This window comes from Chlorocebus sabaeus, chromosome 12 (genome assembly GCF_047675955.1).
Source record: "Chlorocebus sabaeus isolate Y175 chromosome 12, mChlSab1.0.hap1, whole genome shotgun sequence".
NCBI classification, from domain to species: domain Eukaryota; kingdom Metazoa; phylum Chordata; class Mammalia; order Primates; family Cercopithecidae; genus Chlorocebus; species Chlorocebus sabaeus.
In genome coordinates, this window is record NC_132915.1 from 90603606 (window position 1) to 90624306 (window position 20701).

Sequence of the window (20701 nt, forward strand, 5' to 3'; positions counted from 1 at the left end):
TAAGTATGGATAGCATACTGCCATTTATTTAACCATAAAACCAATTAAATCACTGCCTATAAGGTATAAGAGAGAATAAGGTAGAAGAGACAAAGATAGAGACTAGAACTCATTTTACAGATGTGTCATTGCAATCATTTAAATGTTTACACAATTATCTTAAAAATAAAATAAAAATCCCCTAAAACCGAAAAAATAGCAAGCAAACAAAAGAATCTAACTTTGTAACCAGTTAACTGGTTAACCCAACAGACAGAAATTATTTCAATAACTTTGAAGCAGAATAATTTGTACATCCCTAGTGGGATATTTCTCTAAGTACAAAAGAGGTTGTAAAAAAATCTTAAACTGCTTTTAGTAATCATGTTATAAGTAGTGATATTGGTAATGTTATTCTGAAACTGTGTGAGTATATATAACATATATATTTATTAAACAATCATTGTCATAAAACCCAAAACCTTAAGTAGAAAAGAAATACAAACATAAAAGAAGTTAAAACTTGTCACTCTAAATGTGAATTTGAAATATCAATATGAACTTCTATTTTCTGTTGTTTCCTTTCTTTCCCTAAAAAAGGTTAGAATCGGTGTCCTCCTTGGTATCCAGACTAGAGTCTCTAAATGCCTTTTCCTATAAAAAAGAACAGGGTTCTTTAAAGCAGTGGTTCTAAAGTACAGTCCCTAGAACAGCACAATCAGTATAACCTGCATATATGCAAATATATTGCTGGTTCTGAGGATGGAAAGGGGACTCAGACCTAGAAATCAGGTAGGCTCTAGGAGCTGGAAACGGCAAGGAACTGACTCTCCTCTAGAGCCTTCAGGAGGAATGCAGCCCTGCCAACACCTTGATTTTAGTCCAGTGGGACCCATTTCAGACTTCTGACTTCTAGAATTGCAAGATAATAGATTTGTATTGTTAAGCCACCAAGTTTGTGGTAATTTGTTGAAGCAGCAATAGAAAGCTAATCATACAGTCACCATCGGAGGATTCTAGGGAACTTGTTTTGACTTTCCTGTATGAGCTGCACCTCAGGGTAACTAAACAGGTGATGAAAAACCAAGTTTCTCTTTATAGACGTATTCAGCTATAAAAGAAGGAATAATGAAACCAAATTATCACCATTTGCAAATGATCAATAGCTAGTAACATCACAAAAAGAGGGACTATCAAATATTTGAAAGTACAAATGACCATTTATGATGTAATCTTGCCAAAAAATTTAACCTGAATTTGACCATGCATCTTATCTAAACCACCACTTTACTAGAAATAGAGTCAACAGAGAAATAAGTCAAATGACATTACAGAAACAGTCAGCAAAATCCATAATGTGAAAAACTCTAAAGAACAAATGACCCAACATATTCAACAAATAAATTACGTGGGGTAAAAAAAAAAAAAAAAAAAAAAAAAAAGAGGGAAAACCTGCTTACTTATTAAATAATAAGTTAAAAAGTTGGCCTGTAATCTCAGCACTTTGGGAGACTGAGGCAGGCAGATCACTTGAGGTCAGGAGTTTGAGACCAGCTTGGCCAACATGGCAAAACCCTGTCTCTACAAAAAATACAAAAATGAGCAGGGCGTGGTGGCACATGCCAATCCCAGGTACTCGGGAGGCTGAGGCAGGAGAATCGCTTGAGCCCAAGAGGCAGAGGTTGCAGCGAGCCAAGATGGCGCCACCACACTCCAGCCTGAGCAGTACAGCAAGACTCAGTTTTAAAAAAAAAAAAAGAAAAGGAAAGAAAGGGAAGAATGAACTCTGTAGAATGAGTCTGAATTCATGATCACACACACATACACACAGAACTGGAAAGATATATAGATGCTTGTATGCATGTGTCATACACATATTTCAGTTCTGTACACTGACAAATCCTAGAGGCAGTAACACTCCAGTAGTAATGAGGATACCCATCATTCACATCTTGGTTTCTAAATACCATTTTCCAATAAAAGAAACCAGTGTTTCTTGGGAAAATACTTGCTTCCAGGCCTGGAGCAGGGAAAATATAACACAAGATGAGCCCAGGAGATCTTGTGCTCCTAGAAAGCAAGGAATTGCTCAAAAAACAAGGAGTTATGTTGAAAAGGCACAGGAATCAATTTAAAGGAGCTCCCAATGGCCAAATATGGGTCACTTTGAACAATAAAATAAATAATGATAGTAATGGCTTATAACTTATAGAGTAAAACAACATCTGCAAGCCCATACTGATAGAAACAAATAACTAAATAATAAACAAATGCAGAAGGAGGAAGAGGACAGCTCTTCCTCATAGTAGACTTACAACTAATAAGAGTAGAAGAAAAGACAGAAAAAGAAAATAACAACTAGGTAAACACCACAGTAATAACTGTTGCAGGTAAGAATCATCAATGAATGCTAGAATTCTTCAAACTATGAAGAAAAACAGGATATTTATATAGTCTCAAAAGACCTCCCCACAAAATTAATTATAAAGGTAATAAAATAGTGACTTTATAGTGAAGAAACCCAGAAGATTCCACTTTAACCAAGTGACTAGCACTAACCTCACCAATAATGACTGACATTACACACCTACAAATAAGATACACCAAGAAGAGCACGTCACTTCCATGCTATTCTTGCCAAAAACACACAACCTCAATCTAATCATGAGAGTGTTGGGAGAAAAGCTTAGTATTGGGAGAAGCTGAAGCAGGGCTTGATATCTGACATAATGTAAAGAGTCTTGGAACATGCCTGGGGTCCAGGGTCTAAAACTCCTTATGGCCTTTGGAACACCAAGCTCTGTGCTGAAGGGTGGAAGGCTACCCTGATGCACCATAATCTAAGTCCAGGGCATAAAACCCCTCTTGGATTGGACAGAATCCAGGAATCAGGGACTAAAACCCCTTGTGGCTCTGGAATGTGTCTAGACTTGCTGGCTCCTTGCTCCTTGCTCTCCCAGGATTGATTGTATCAAGTTAAAAGAACCTGCTCTCCATTATCTCAAGTAGCAGAACATGTTCCATATGCCGCAAAGGAAATGCTAAACCATCACAGCTGTAGATCATGTACTTGCCCTTTCCCATATTCTCACCACTTATTTCTTTGTTTGATCACCAATAAATAGTCTGGGCTTCCAGAGCTCCAGGCCTTCACAGCCTCCATACTTAGCGATGGCCCCCTGGTCCCACTTTCTCTTTCAAACTGTCTTTTCTCATTCCTTTGATTCCGACGGACTTCGTTGCCCCCACAACCTGCTGTTGGGTCTGATCACCCTAACATGAGAGAAACACCAGGCAGGCCCAAATTTAACAACATTTCACAAAATAACTGACCAGTCCTCTTCAAACCAGTCAAGGTCATAAAAGACAAAATCTGAGCAACTGTTCCATATTAGCCAAGTCTAAGCAGACATGACAATTCAATGTGGATCCTTCATGAGATCCTGAACCAGAAAAGGCTCACTCATGGGAAAACTGGCAGAATTCAAATAGAGTCTGTAGATTACTTCATAGTGTTGCATCAATGTTAATTTCCTGATACTGATAAGTATGCCACAGTTACGCAAAATGTTAACACTAGGGGATATACAGGAAGTCTCTATATTATTTTTGCCCCTTTCCTGTATGTTTAAAATTATTTCAAAATAAAAAGGTATAAAAAAAAAAAAACATATCGACGGGTGTGGTGACTCACGCCTGTAATACCAATACTTTGGAAGCCCAAGGCAGGAGGATCACTTGAGCCCAGGAATTTGACACCAGCCTGGGCAACATGCATCGCAAGACCCCATCTCTAAAATAAATAAATAAATAAATAAATAAATAAAATGCAATGTATACACCTTGTTTGGACCACAATTTATTTTTTTTAGAGACAAGGTCTTAACTATGTTGTCCAAGTTTATCTCAAATTCCTGGGCTCAAGCAATCCTCCCATCTCAGTCTCCCAAAGTGCTGGGATTATAGGCATGAGCCACCACACCCATCCTTGGATCATGATTTAAACAAACTATTTCAAACAATTGCTTTTAATGAGACAATCAGGGAAATCTAAACATTTATTGGTTATTTGGTAATTTTAAGAGATTACTACCCTTTTGAATGTGAAAATGGTACTTTTTAAAGCATACTGAAATACTGATAAAATAGTATGTCTGGGAATTGCTTAAAATAATTCAGTGTTGAAAAGGAGGGAATGAGGGGGAGGGCAGGGATGACACAAGATTAGCTCTGTTTACGATGGCTAATGCTGGGAGACAAACACATAGGGATTCAATGTACTATTCTCTCTCCTTTTGTGGGTATTCTCAATTTTCCATAATGAGCAGGGTCTTTTTTTTTTTTAAGGTACTTAATAGAAACCTGCAAGAAGTATCAGAACACACAATTATAGACGATTTTTTTTAATTGTGTTATTATTTTCTCAATTTTAAAATATTTCACACTAAGCAGACACTACATTCATAATTGGTAAAGTAACATTTTTTAAAATGCTTTAAAAATTGTTAGTTTTTTTCTTGGGCAAAAGGATGATGATGAGATTGCCTTAAACCTTTACTCCAAACAGCCAGGCTAAGAACTTATCATGAATTATAAATGTCAGTAAATAGAAATTCAATTTGGAAAAGGAAAGAAAGGGGTTTTTTTTTATATTATTATACAAATGATACTAAAGCAACATTAACAGAATTCTAAAGCTAAAGAATAAAAACACTCCCACAAAATACAGTCATGGCAATATATTAAACCATTTTCAAACAGTAGGTGGCTCCTTTCAGTTCTTGTCCATCTGCAGCCCTAATTTTTGTACAGTTTTAAATTTGGTATGGACTTTACCCTATTTCACTTTACTCCATTACACTATGGCTTACAAAGAGCATAAAGCAATTAAATAATGATGACATAAAAGAATAATTAAATAACAAGAAAAGTTTAAGAGTATAAAGTCAAGAAAAGTTTTTTGTTTTGTTTCATTTAAAGTACAGAGATGAGAAAGGTCTAGAGAGCTGCTATAATATGGAGCTTCCAACTTGGCTCTGCTCATCCTTTTAGTCTAAAGGAAGGCGGGACAGGTGGTGAGGCCGTGCCTAAAGCAAAAGATACCACACGATCATACCACATGATTATACCACATGATCTTTATGCTTACCAATTTTAATGCATGTCTCTTAGGTCACTTAACTACTTTCCCACTGTCACCAACTGTTTGCTAGTACAGAAAATACAACAAAGAATAGCTGTGAGCATAAAACAAGTTTTTTTCCTAACTTCTGATTTGTTTTCTTAGGCTAAATCCCCAAAAGTAGAATTACTAGGCCAAAGGATAAGCATGTTTTCAGGATTCTTTCTATAAAGTGACAAACTTCCTTCCAAAAAAACAGTGGCAAAAATGCAATCACCAAGTGGGAGTTTTTTGTTTCACCACATCCTCACCAGCACTGATATTTTCTTAAATGTTTGCTAATTTAATTGGTATAAAAAGGTTCTTCACAAGTCTTTGAATTTGCATTCTTTGATTGCCAATCATGCTTCTATATATTTGACTATTGTTTGAATTTCTCCTTGTACAAATTGTCCTTGTGGGCCATGAATGAAAATAGTTTCAAGGAGAGTCATAATGAAAAGCTGATCTCTCAAGAATCACCCAAGGTGTACATACACAAACATACACACACAAGCTCATTTTCACCCTACATTACAAAATCTACCAAGGCAAGGTCTAGCTACCATACTAACGCTATTAGAGAAGAGGCTGATTATGAGGCTGATTATCATCATGTTTTTGCCTTCCTGATTGTGTTTTGCTGGCCAGTGACTGTTCAGAAACAGTCAATACCACCAGTGCCAGAAGAGCAACTGTGGCTAAAGAACAGGTACTGAGTGGAGTAAGGCGGGTGCTGGGAACTCCTATACCTGAAAATTCCTACACCTGGGAGCTCCCACATCTCAGTTCTATCAATAATAGAAGTTACTGTGTGTCAACAGCCTACCATTGTTCCAGGCAAGGAGCTAGACACTTTCATAGTGATGTATTTACTCTTCACAACATAAGATGACCCACAAGGCCCCCACCAGCTGGCCTCTTCTCCTGTGGCTTTCCCCAACCAGTTCTTCTCCAGCAACCCTGGCTGTCTTGCCGTTCCTCTTACACACCAGGTCAGAGCCCTTAAGCCTGCTGCTCTCTCTATCTGGAAAGTTCTACAGGTTGCTCCCTTACTTTCTTCAAGTGAGTGCTCAACCATCATCTTCTCAGACCAGTCTTCCCTGACCATCCACCCTATTCTCCATATTCCTTCCCTGTACCATTGTACCCCATGGTATCTCCTAATATAGTATTTAATTTGTATGTGTATTTTGCTTACAGTTTTCCCACCAGAATGCAAATTCCATGAGGGCAGGGAGTTTTGTGTATTTTGTTGGCTGCTATATCTCCAGCACCTAGAATGGTACCTGGCACATGGCAGACACTGTGGCAGATTAAACATAGCCATAAACTATTTGACTTTCCTTCCATTAAGAGGTATGGACTCTATGTCCCCTCCTATTGAATCTGGGCAGTGTAGCACCTGCTGTGACCATGAGAATGTGGCAGAAGTGATACTGTGTCAGTTTCTGTTCTTTCCAGCCATCCCCGACAAGGTACCAGACATGTGAGTGAAAAATCATGAACCCTCCAGCCCACCCCATCCACCAGCTGAAGACCATGAGTAACCTGGGCCACCTGGAGCAGAAAACCCAGCTATGCCCTGCCCAAGTCCTTGGCTCACAAACTCATGAGGTATAACGAAATGATTGTTGTTTTAAGATACCACATTTTGGGGTAATTCGTTATGCAGCAATAGATAACCAAGAAAGCACTCAATAAGCATCTGTTGGATGACTGAATGAATCAAGCAATGAGATGGATGGGACTACTCCCATTTTATGAATGAGGAAACAGGCTGAGACAGGTAATTTGCCTAAGATCACCATCACCAAGGGACAGCACCTGCCTTATTCCAGGTCTCTCTCATTCCGAATCTTCTCAGTTTGCCTCCACACCATGGTTTAGATCTCTTTTGCATGACTCACTAACGCAATGATCCCAATTCACTTAATGTACATCTAACACTCACTTTTAGAAATCTGCCCCTGAAAAATGCTGTGAAGAATACCTATAAAACCTGTGTTAAGCCAGACATTTAGGTACACCTTTAAATTCACAATAAATGTGTATGTCATCCTAGAAAGATCGTGCATACCCGTTAATTCTAAAAATGTTCATGTATCATGCTGAGTAAAGAGTGTGCACTTTTCCTGTGCACAGTAATTACAGGTCCACTTACCTCATTTCCGAGATTCAGTTTCCTCCTCTATACAAACAACTATCAGACCCATATTTTGATGTCTGGTTCAAGTTCCAGTGTATGTATATGTATTCAGCAACCATTTATTCCATTCCCCTTTTAATTTCCTTTTAATTTTTAATTCAGCTACCTAGGTTAAGAACGTCTTACATGGCTTAAGCGATAAGGGATACTAATGTGCCACATTTCTCCCACAAATCCCCTAACAGAGTTGACAACATGAAAATGACCTGTTACAGAATTCCACAAAGGACATGTAGTTCTGTCATTCCCCAAGATTAGGAGTTCTTAACCTAAGGACCATTGACTGGGCCAGGGATCCTATGCAAATTTGTGTGTGTGTATATTTGGGGTGGGGGGACAGGTAGAGGGCCCACAGCATCATCAGGATCTTGGGGAAAGTTAGGATACCAAAGAGTATAGACCGCTTCTCTTATTTTACTCATTAGTTATGGAAACCACCATTTACTGAGAACCAGCTATGAACCACGCACAGGCCAAGGCATTTTTACATAAAATATCTCCAACCCTAATGACTGCCTACATGGTAAGTATTATTAATCCTGCTTTTACAGAAAGAGAACTAAGGCCCACAGAGGTTGAGAGATTTTCACAAAGCTTTACAAAAGCTCTAGTAAGTTCTAGTGCTGAAGTTCAAACCCCAGTCAGTGTGACCCCAAATTCTGTGCTTTTTCCACCCATATGTGCTATTGTTAATGCTAAAGAAAACATAAAACCACTCTGTGACATAGGCTTCCACTAGCCAATAATTCCAATACCTGAAATTAATTTATCATTTCTTAAGGACTTGGATTGATGGACTCTCTAGCCTGAGATTGAGGCCCTCCTACTAATGAATGGGGCAGAACCAAGCACCTTGAACCTCATGTGAAGAGCAGTCAAAGAAGGTTTAAAGTAAAATGACCATGGTGGGGTGGCAGGTTTGTGTGCAGAGGTGGCCCTGAGGAAGAGTGGCTGCCATGGCAACACAAAGACGGCTGACAGGCTCATGCACTTGCCACCAGTGGGGTTCTAATAAATGTTCTGGGGAGGTATGGAGACGGCATGTCTTGCCTGAGTACAACAATCAGAACTGAAAATTGATCATCTTGGGTGGTTTTTCCAAACCTCCTTCGATATTCCTGGACTGTGAAAACAGACAGCCCTAGTTTTGAATCCTGCCTCTACTGCTAACTAGCAGTGTGACCAGAGATGGATAACTTAAATCTTTCTGAGTGTTTCCTTTCTGGTAAATGAAGGTAATAATGCAAACTCCCAGGGTCCTTGGGGGGCTGGACGAGAGAATGCTCAATGGGTGCCCAGTATAGAAGCTAGCACAGAGCAAATGAAGCCGTCTCATCTCCCTCTGTCCCCACATACAACCCCCGGGCTGATCCTCACTACCCAGTTTCCTCACATGGTCATGGCATCACCACCACCACCTCCACCTCACCACAAGGTTCAGATCTTGCCCCTCCCTCTCACAGGCACCTTGTCATCCAACAGTTAACCCAGGTCTCAAGGTGCGGCACACCCTCAACATAGAACACCTAGGAGATGAAAAGCGAGGATTTGGTGCTTTTCACGGCCAAGAGTGTCCAAATCCTGCCCTGTCAATCACTCCTGTTATCCCCAGAGTTCTCAAAGGAGTTATACACAACAATAGCAGAATGGGAATCAAAGTACAATTCTGCAACAATCTCATATCCAGATAAGTGCTTTCTGATAAAATTAAGGGTTATGGGTAGTTGTTGTTGTTACTGTTTGGGAAAAGGGAGGGTGTATGCAACTTAGGGAGCTACCCAAGTCCTCTTACTCAAGTAGAAGTAGAAGTGCACAAAGATGACTGATGAGGAAATGAGGGAGTCAGCCTGTCCAGCAAAGGCTAGGCCTGGCTAGGTCAGAGCAGGAAGGCAAAAGAATCTGGAACTTAGGTTCTTAGAACTCACCCATTAACAAGGATGGCCCCCAAAATATCCTGAACTCTCATCACTCAGATTAGTAACTCCTCCTTCCTTAATTAGAAAGGAAGAAGGGTAGACGCTGCAGTACTCAGAAAAGTATTCCTTCCGCCAGACAGCTCCCCACCCCACAACCTACTGCCTCCGCCTTCTTCAGAACTCAGCTCCCAGCTAGTCAACTGCAACAGCTTCCTAACTGGTCTCGCTGCTTCTGGGTTCACGCCACCAAACCACATGTAGACCTCTGATCGTTACGTCTCTGCTTAGCATCCTTCAGTGACTGCAAGTTAACTGCAGAATGAAGCTACTCTACAAGGAGTCTACTCAAGGCTCCTACTAGGGGGCTTCAGCTTACATTTCAGCTTTATCTGCAACCAGTCCCCTTCACCCAACCACTTAATTAACATACTTTCAGGCTCTCTGCCTGTATCTACCAGTTCCCTCCCCCTGGAAAAAGTGTGAATTCCCTCCAGTTCCACCTAGAGAAAGCACACTATCCTTCAAGGCCCAATTCAAGTGCCACCTCTTCCACAAAGCCCAATTTGATTACTCAGGCCGTCAACAATCATCATAAAATACCACCTGACATTTTCTTCTACAAACTCTGTGACATTTAGGAGAGTGCTGGGCACTTTATCTATCACCTCATTCAACTCTCACAACCCTATGAAGCAGGGTACAGGAATAGCTCATTTCATTGTGCTCTGCTCTACTGCACTTCACAGAGATTCTATATTTTACAAATTGAAGGTCTGCAGCAACCCTGTATCAACCAAGTGTGTCAGCATCATTTTTCCAACAGCATGTGTTCATTTCATGTCTCTGTGTCGCCTTTTGGTAATTCTTGCAATATTTCAAACTTTTTCGCTATTAGTATCTGTTATGGTGATCAGTGATCTTTGATATTCCTATTCCAATTGTTTGGCAGTGCCTCAGATCACACCCATGTAAGACAGCAAACTTAACGGATAAAAGTGTGTTCTGAGTGCTCCACCAACTGGCCATTCCTCTGTCTCCCTCCCTCTCCTCAGGCCTCTCCATGCCCTAAGATACAAGAAAATTGAAATTAGACCAGTGAATAACCCCATGGTGGCCTCTAAGTGTTCAAGTGAAAGGAAGAGTCATGTGTCTCTCACTTTAAATCAAAAGCTAGAAATGATTAAGCTTAGTGAGGAAGGCATGTCAAAAGTCAATACAGCCAAAAGCTAGGCCTCTTGCACCAGTTAGCCAAATTGTGAATGCAAAGAAAAAGTTACTGAAGGAAATTAAAAGTGCTACTCCAGTGAACATATGAATGGTAAGAAAGCTAAACAGCCTTGCTGATGTGGAGAAAGTTGTGGTATGAACAGATCAAACCAGTCACAACATTCCCTTAAGCCAAAGTCTAATCCAGAGCAAAGCCTTAACTCTATTCAATTCTATGAAGGCTGAGAGAGGTGAAGAAGCTGCAAAAAGAAAAAAGAAAAATTGAAGCTAACAGAGGTTGGTTCCTGAGGTTTAAGGAAATAAGTCATCTAAGTAACATAAAAGTGCAAGGTAAAGTTACAAGTGCTGATGTAGAAGCTGCAGTAAGTTATCCAAGAGATCTAAGATAACTGATGGAGGTAGCTACACTAAACAACAGGTTTTCAATGCAGATGAAACAGCCTTACATTGGAAGGAGATGCCATCTAAGAGTTTCATAGCTAGAGTGGAGCAGTCAATGTCTGGCTTCAAAACTTCAAAGGACAGGGTGACTTCCTTATTAGGGGCTAATAAGGAAGGGGCTAATGCAGCTGGTAACTTTAACTGGAAGCCAGTGCTCACTTATGATTCCAGAACTCCTTAAAAATTATGCTACATCTACTCTATCTGTGCTCTACAATGGAGCAACAAAGGCTAAATGACAATACATCTGTTTAAAGCAAGGTTTACTGAATATTTCAAGCCCACTGTTGAGACCTACTGTTCAGAAACAAAGATTCCTTTTAAAATATTACTGCTTTTAAAATATTACCTGGTCATCCAAGAGCTCTGATGGAGATGTACAAGAAGATGAATGTTGTTTTCACGCCTGCTAACACAACATGCATTCTGCAACCCATAGATCAAGGAGTAATTTTAACTTTTCAAGTCTTTAAGAAATACATCTGTAAAGAGTGATTCCTCTGATGGATCTGGGCAAAGTAAACTGAAAAGCTTCTGGAAAGGATTCATTATTCCAAATGCCCTTAAGAACATTTGTGATTCATAAGAAGGGTCAAAATACCAACATTACAGGAGTTTGGAAGAATCTGATTCCAACCCTCACGGATGACTTTGAGGGATTCAAGACTTCACTTCACTGCTAATATGGTGAAAATAGCAAGAGAACTAGAAGTGGAGTCTGAAGATGTGACTAAATTGAATCTCATGATGAGACTGCAATGCAATCTCATGATAAAGTTTGAACAAATATGGAATTACTTCTTATGAATGGGCAAAGAAAGTAGTTTGTTGAGATGGAATCTTCTCCATCTCAAGATGCTGTGAACATTGTTGAAATGACAATAAAAGACTTAGAATATTATGTAAACTTGGTTGATAAAGCAGTAGCAGGGTTTCAGAGGACTGACTCCAGTTTTGAAAGAAGTTCTATTGTAGGTAAAATGCTACAAACAGCATCACATGCCATAGAGAAATATTTTGTGAAAGGAAGACTTAATCAAGGTGGCAAACTTCATTCTTGCAGCAACCACCATCCTGATCAGTCAGCAGCCATTAATATTGAGGCAAGACCTTCCACCAACAACGATTACAACTAGCTAAAGGTTTTGACGATCATTAGTATTTTTGGCAGTAAAGTATTTTTAATTCAGGTATGAATGTTGTTATTTTAGACATAATGCTGTTGCACACATAATAGGCCACAGTATAGTATCAACATAACTTTTATATTCACTGGAAAACCAAAAAATTCATATGGCTCGCTTTATTCCAATCTCTAATATCTCCTGAGGGATGTCTGTATTTTAATTATACCCATTTTACCAATCAGAAAACTGAAGTTCAGAGACTTCAAGCAACTTAACCAAAGTAACATAGGTAAAAAGTAGTGGAAGCAGGATTTGAAACCAGGTCTATCTATATTCTTTTTACTATGCCAGTGGTTTTACAAGCCAAACCCAAAAAGCTCTAGGATTAGGAATACCCAAACCTGATTGGATATCAGTATCCTCTAACTACATGTTCTTGGGCCTTCCTCTAGAAATTGACTCGGTAGCTTAGGGAAGAACACAGAAAATTATATTTGATTTCGATACAAAAAACCACCATCCTAAGGAATCTGCAAAGCCCCCCTGGGTGCATCTGTTTTATTTGCTTCTGAACAAAGGGTTTACACAGGGAAAAAAAAAAAAAAAAGAACCCTATCCTATACCAGACTACCGCCTTAATTTAAAGTCAGTGCTGCCACAGCAAGACCCGTATGATGATGTCAACTAATGGCCTCAATTTCTACACTAATGGGCAATTTTCCCTTAAGATTCACAGGTGCACTCCAGACCAGCACTGGGCTGAGAGCTGCCTCTGCATAGCAGGGCTCTCTTAGAGCAGACTGGCTGACTAAAAAAAAAAAAAAAAAAAAAAAAAAAATTTAACTGCATTGTTTGAAAAATAACATGTCCTAAAATCTTAGAATCACATTAGAAATGAAAGGCCAAGCCCTCACACTTCCTCCTCCAGCCTGCTAGTTTTGTTTTATATCTGGCCAGATGGAGAATGAGAAGGTTCTCATCCATCAAATTTCCACCTTATCAGGTTTCACTGCGAGAAAGCTTGTCAAAGTGCTCAGTGGTTACCTGTAAATATACAAAGGAAATTTTTCCACAATCTTAATGAGGAAGAGGTACTCTGTGATATAAGGAGAATTTCCAGAATTAGTAGGTGAGAGTGGTGTTCAAGTCACATTTTGTGGAGCCTCATTGCTCCTGGGGTCTGTGGTGGAAACAGATGATGCAGGGAGGTGGGTGCCAGGCCTCCTACCTCACTTCACCCTGAGCAGCTCCACTTTTGTGTCTTCTCTCCATAACAGTTCATTCAAACAAACAATTCATATGCTGGAGGAAAAAAAACTTGGAGGCCACCACCATGAAACAGTCCTTGGCATAAAGAAGTAACAAACATGTGCCTCACCTAACAGTATGGTACTAGCTGTGATGACTGCACAAGTTCTGAGCAAAGGGCTTGATGCAGCTTTCGCCAGTTGCCCCCTCCTCCAGCCCCACTCACTGTTCCCCATGAGCAAGGCTCATTCATGGACCCCAAACCTTGGCACAGGCCCTCCTGCTACCAGGAAGGCATTCCCACCTCCCATTCCCCCAGGCAAACAGCTACCTATCCTTCAAGTCTCAGCTCAAATCCACTTCCTCTGTGAAGCCTTCCCTCCCTTCTTTTCTAGCCTCTTAGCACAGTTCCATTCTCTGCGCTTCCAAAGTGCAGTCCATCCCACTATTAGGACTTACCATGCTATATTTTAATTAGCTCTTTGTATGTCTATGCTATTTCTTCACTAGATTCCTTCAGAAACTGTGTATGATTTGATTCAGTCCTGGACTACTAGGGACCAGGACAGAGCCTGGCACAGAAATGATAAAATGAGAAGGTGACATAAGGGAAAGTCTCCCTGTTTGTGCCCCATGGAGATTACGGCAATTCCGTATGAAAACTGTTGGGGACTGCCTTTTAAAGTAGCTTTAACAGCAGCCCCAGGTGCGAGCCACTGAGAATCTCCGGAGTTTCTCAATAGAAGAGTGCTCCAACTCCCCATCCTAGAGGGATCAATCAGCTGGAAAGGAACAGACAAACAGACAAGCACTTTCTTCAGAGAGGTTACTGTTGATCAAGGAAGAAATTTATAGCTTTGGTGACTTGGCTGGTAAAAGGGAAGACAACATTTATTAATCAACAGCATCTGGTAGATTCCAGCAGGTGATGATTTGTCATTCAAAGTCCTGAGCCAGTACCTGCCACACAATTAAAAGCAGGAAAACGGGACAGAAAAGAAGGAATCAGATACACTGAGCATCAGCTTGTCTGTGCCAGGAACCATGGTAGGCATTTTCTCACACGTTACATTTTACTATTCATTTGTTTAATCCTAAAATAGATATAATCAACCCCATTTTAGGGGAGTGAACATAAGTTTAGCAAGTTTAAGCTGTTGGCTTAGAAGTTAAGCACTTGTAAGTGAAGCTGAGATTGCAACCCAAGTTGAGAACTATTTTCCGCTATTCCAAAGATGGCCACTGAAATTGCTAAGTTTCTAGTGCCCGAGGCCAAGGCATCATCATCAAAATAGCTACCAATTATTGCTCATTTATGATGTGTCAAGTATTATGCTAAGTGTCACTCCCTCTCTCAGATAAACCTAACAACTAACCACTGTTACTCTGATAAGAAATGGGCATACTATGCTTCAAAGAGGCAAATTTGCTGGTTCACAGTTCAACAACTAGTAAGTAATGGAGCCAGGACTCCAAACCAGTTTGACTCCAGTGTTTCTGCCTTCAGCCTCTCTCATAAGAAACTGGAATTTGCAAAGATAGTACTTTTTCCAACATAGGTCATTTAAACTGCACATTATTCTATAAAGATACCAACTCAAAATCTTCACACCTAATTCATTTATACACACACATATATATATTTAGGGCAGGAGGAGAGCTTTGGCCCTTAGTAAAAAACATACTATCTCAGGTCTGTGGTCTTAGCCCTAACCAACCAGCCTGTAGAGACACTGTCTCCAAATGCCACGTTTTGATTCTGATTTACCAAAAGATGTTCTAAATGCTGTCACGATCTCATTTGGAGATATCCATCAATGAGCACATGTGAGAACTGGGAGGTTCAGGCTGAACTACCCTGAAATTAAACCCACTCCTGTCAAAGCACATGGGATTAGCCAGCTGGGTGACAGGTACAACTTTAATGAGATTTTTGGGCTTTAGCCAGCAAATGCATCCCCACAGAGCTAAGTGCCCAGGTACTGAAGCACACACTTGTCAGGGTAGCAGATGACAGGTCTCATAACAGATGAAAGCATTCTGAAACAGTCTAGGGAATACAACTAAGCCAATGTCTAATATATGTTGCTTATAAAGGAGAACAAAAAAACCTTAGCTTGCTTCTCTCCCGCACCCACCCTGAGTAGAATACCAAGCACCTGAACCAGAGAGAGTGCACCTAAAATAAAGATTTCTCTCACCCTTCACCAAATACACACATTCATGCACGTGTGCACACTCACACACACTAAAAGGAGAGCCCAGGTCTCTGGCTCTGACAATGTATCAAATGAAGGCAAAGATGTGAGGATCCAAGCAGCATCCCTGTTACTAACCTCAAGAGTAGGCCACTTTAAACATCACAGCTGGGGCATAGACTTGGGAACAACGGGTTTTTTGTTTGTTTTTGCAAAGGTCTCCTGAATTTCCTTGAAGGGATACGGGCCCCTTTGGCAGCAAGGAGGTATACTACAATACAGGGGATCTATCTGTGATCCTCACTTTTTGACCTTCTTCATTGTAAATAAAATTCCCAAAGTAAAAACCAAAGCTTGTATTCACCAGAGCCTAACAATATCGTTACAAGTACTCCATAAATTTGTGTTGAATAAACAAAAAACTGCAAATTACAACACATGCTGAGTCAACTGGCACTAGGTCACTGCAATCACAGGCAATTAAAACAAACAAACATGGAGAACTGACTCTCGGGGCTCAACTTCTCAGTGTTCATGCACAACCAGACACAGTGAATTCATAAGCCTCTGAACCAAGCTGAATTTTCAGTAAAAAATTGCCTCCCTACAAAATGCTAAAGAACAGGCACAATGAGACTGGCAATAAATGTTGTTGGCATGAGCAAAGGATGGTTTGATCACATCCAAGAGTAATGACTGGCTTACCATCAAAATTCAAGGAATGCTACAAAAACCAGGACTGCTTGATCTGGATCCTGTATATAGGCTTTAGGTCAGGGCTCATCTGTAAAACAGAGCTGCAGCATTTCCAACTGATTTTGTAGTTCTTGTCCAAAAAAAGAGAATAATGGGAAACAGCTAGATATAGTCCCAGAAAACCTACTTACAAACTTACTAACTTGGATAACACTGATCTGCCCCATGCAGAATAGCTTTTGTTGAATGGGGTATTGTTGAAGATGCTATAAACTGCTCAAAGTACTCTTTATAATAGCCCACCAGAGGCAATTCTTTCCTTGGGCCTCAGTGCCAGCAAAAGCCGTCCTTCCACTTGACATGTTCCTCTTACAGACACTGGAGACCTTGTAACTGATTTTCTCTTTTTGCTTTCCCTGCCAGGAACTACCAGTTGAATTATAAGTCCCCTTCTTTAGCACTGTGAAGGATATCACAACATGTACCTTTTTTTTTTTTTTCCTGAGACAGAGTCTCCCTCTGTCACCCAGGCTGGAGTGCAGTGGCACGATCTTGGCCCACTGAAACCTCTGCCTCCCAGGTTCAAACGATTCTCCTGCCTCAGCCTCCCAAGTAGCTGGGACTACCCAAGTAGCTGGGTGCCACCACACCCAGCTAATTTTTTATTTTTAGTAGAGACAGGGTTTCACCATGTTGACCAGTTGACCAGGCTGGTCTTGAACTCCTTACCTCAGGCGATCCACCCACCTCGGCCTCCCAAAGTGCTGAGATTACAGGCATGAACCACCGTGCCCAGCCACAATGTGCATTTTTATATACTCACTCTGGGTCAGGCACAGTGGCTCACACCTATAATCCTAACACTTTGGGAGGCTGAGGTAGAAGGATTGCCTGAGGCCAGGAATTCAAGACCAGTCTGGGCAACATAGCAAAACCCTTTCTCTACAAAAATTTAACAAATTAGCCAGGTGTGGTAGTGCATGTCTATAGTCCTATTTCCTCGAGGCCGAGACAGGAGGATTACTTGAGCCTGAAGGTTTAGGCTGCAGTGAGCTAGGATCATGCCACTACACAACAGCCTGAGTGACAGAGTAAGACCCTGTCTCAAATGAATTAATTAAAATACTCATTCTGGTTCCATTTTGCCAGTCACTCTTATTTTTCCTTGACCCTAAAGCCTTTATTTTTAATTTCATTTAATCTTATGACTTTCTATAAACCTCTGCAAGTATTTTTGAAACATAAAAGGAACAAATTACAATGTTTACAGCTTCAATTAGCCAGAATACTTCAAGTTGGGTGTTCTTGAGAATGTATTATTCTGGTCTGTTGAAAAGCTGAAAATATACCAATCTTCCTTTCTGCCAAAAGCACAGTATTCTCAACATAATTACTGATGGTTTGGCATAGCAACAGTGTAGTATCTTAGCAAAGTACTGAAATTAGATAGAGTCCATAGACCTGAATCCATGTCACATACATATCACCATCTATGTAACGATGACCCAGCAATGTAAATTCTGAGGCACAGATTAATCTGTAAAATGGGAAAAACATTTTCTAGGCCCAAACCCAAGGCTGGGAGCATCACGTGGGCACACAGGCAATCTTTATAAACTGTAAAGTACAATCTACCCCTGAGGATCATACCTGCTTTATTTCTACCACTCTGAATAGCAACCAAAGAGACAATGAGGGTTGAGCTGAACGTGAATTGAGAAGAAGACCTGTGTTTTGGATGTTGTTCTTATCAATGTTTTCTTTATCCTACCTGTGGGATGCAGCAAAGTTTGAGTAAACATGAAAGGGACCCAAAGGTGAACATCCTAGAGTCCTCGTGGATGAAGCATTGAATTATGCACCAAGTGAAGCCCTACAAGCCACAGCTGAGCATCCCCATTACAAAGAAACAGGTTCCTTTTCTTTTCCCCCATAACCTTGACCTCTCAGAGCCTGACTTATGTGTTAAGGAAAAGCCTTTTCTCCTCTTGTTTCCTGGCTTTCCCTCAGCAATCCATCCTCTAGACATCCCTCAGACTAGTCTTTCTAAACTGCAAATCTGATGCTGTCAGTCCTCTGACTGGCATACCCAACCCCTATCCCGCCCGCGGCCCCTTGCCTACACCTCAAATCCAGGTGCCCAGACTCTGCATCCAAGGCTCTCCACAAGCCAACATCTCTCAGGTTCATCTCCTGACACATCTCTAGAGGAACCACCCTTCACTGCGGCCCCAAACTCTTCTTCCCCAAAATCACCATACCCTCTCCAACCTCTAAACCTTTGCCTTCTATACAAAACCCTCCTCTCCCTTGCCTATCTATTAACCTGTAGCTCAAACTTCAGAACCAGTTCAAAAGTTACTTTCCCCAGGAGCCTTCCCTGCTCCTGCAAGCCACTTCCTTTCTCTGTGCTCCTGTGGTAGTTTGTTCATGTCCCTATTATGGTATTTTCTCCTTGTCTAGTAGAGGACTTGCACAAAGTGTTCAACATTCCTGAATGTATGAATGGATTCCTTTCTTTTGCCAGGGCAGAAACATCACAAAGGGTCTAGGTTTTTCTGTTTCAATCCAAAAGCAACACCTGTAGCAGCTGGTGAGTGGGAGGCACTCCAGTTAAATAAGGAGCCTAGTTACCAGAAACAAGCTGGGAAGTTATGCAAGGCTAGTGTGTTATGCTCCACCTGTGCATTTATCCTAGCGCCATAAGGCAAAGGCACCACCCCACCATGTTTCCTCAGGCTCTGAGTAAGCCAGTACTCCCAAGACCTGGTGTAAAACAGTCATGTGAGATGCACACATCAAATTCTTAGACTATAAAAAAGTTAACTAGAGATACGACTGTGATGCAATATCTATACAAAAAGAAGGAAACCGTGGCCAAATCATCTTGTTGGAAACATGTATGTAACTTGATGTATAAAGGTAGTCACGATGAGATGCCAGGAAGCCTGAGTCACCGGCATGCTCACCTGAGGAAAGCATTTAGAGTATACAGCTACTTTTGGTCTGCCCAGTGCCTTGAAACAAAATACCACTTTCTCTGGGTACCTGCTCATCCCCTTCCAAACATGTGGTTCTAGGGGAGGCTGCCAATGATGTTATACACACACACACACACACACACACACACACACACACCCTTCTGCCAAGGCACAATGAACATGTGACCCAAATTGGGGCTCTCAGTACATCACCCATCTGGCCATCCTGACAAGAAACCAGCCAGGAAAGCAAAGTGTGGGAGTCCTCCTTCTTCTGCAATAAATTGGGAAGATGTGATCCCAACATGGCTGGCAATGAGTCCAACCTCTTGGAACTGGAGTATGGATGCAAAAAAAGAAGCCAGCTCTCAGAGAGTGAGTCTGGTCTTGGCAGTTTTCCAGTGCCCCTGTCCTTCCAGCAGTTTAGTTACACAAGGCAATCAAGTTCCCTTTCTGCCAAACTTAGTTCAAGCTAGGTTTCTATCACTCACAAGAAAGTCCTCCCCACAGTATACTCACCCCAATCCCTGCCCCATTGCCATCACAGTCCCCTTCCATTCTTTGCCAAATACCTCCATATGAAGACGTATACATGTTATACATTAATACATCTTTTTATCCACAGCAGCCCAAAATTATTCTAGAAGCACCAGAGTTTACATGAATAAGTAAATTACGAAACCAACAAATAATGTCTAACAACAGAGGTATGCCTAAGGAAATTACAGTATATATGCTTGATATTATACAGCCATCTCAAATGATTACAAAGACTAAGTTATGATATAAAAAACTACATATTATATATTATCTATGAGAGAGTGTGTGTGTGTGTGTGTGCATGTGTGTGTGTGTACGTGTGTGTGTGTGTCATCCCCTCATCCTCGGCCTTCCAAATTTTACCACACAAACATTATAATAGCAGTAGGGGACGGGGGATAATTGTTTTAAACTAAAAAAAATTGTCATCTAATAGTGAAGGATATAAGAATTGATTATGAAACATGCAGCTGTATAAATGGACCCTCTGGCCAGCCTTTTCTTTACCTCATCTACATAAAGTCACACTACTCAAATCTGACCCCTCTCATTCTCAAGTGTCAGCCCCTCCTAGAAGATTTCCTTGACTACCGCTTCACACACGATCTTTTGCACTGAGTATAGGTTATATTAATTAGCTGTGGATTTTAAATTGTTTTGCATTTTGTCTTGTATAGCATTTTCACCTCCCTTAGAAAAATAAAACTTTCAGGAGTTACGTATTGTAATTCCATCAGTATCTAAACCAGATACATTTTGTGTTCAATAACACTGAATAAATATGAGAAACAGGCCTTTTAATAACATGCAATATACTACTGCACTCTAACATTGCTGGTGGCAGCATAAAATGGGCCAGCCTTTTGGACAAATAATTTGGCAACATGATTAACAACCAGTATAAAATATTGGCCGGGTGCAGTGTCTCACACCTGTAATCCCGGCACTTTCAGAGGCCAAGATGCAAAGATCACTGGA

At 40.7% G+C, this 20701-nt stretch overlaps 1 protein-coding gene across 2 annotated transcripts in view; it reads right to left on the minus strand.

The window, feature by feature from the left end:
- CDK5RAP2 (CDK5 regulatory subunit associated protein 2) overlaps positions 1-20701 on the minus strand; it is a 186044-nt gene that overhangs the window by 102536 nt on the left and 62807 nt on the right. The gene's annotated exons all lie outside the window — the stretch shown is intronic.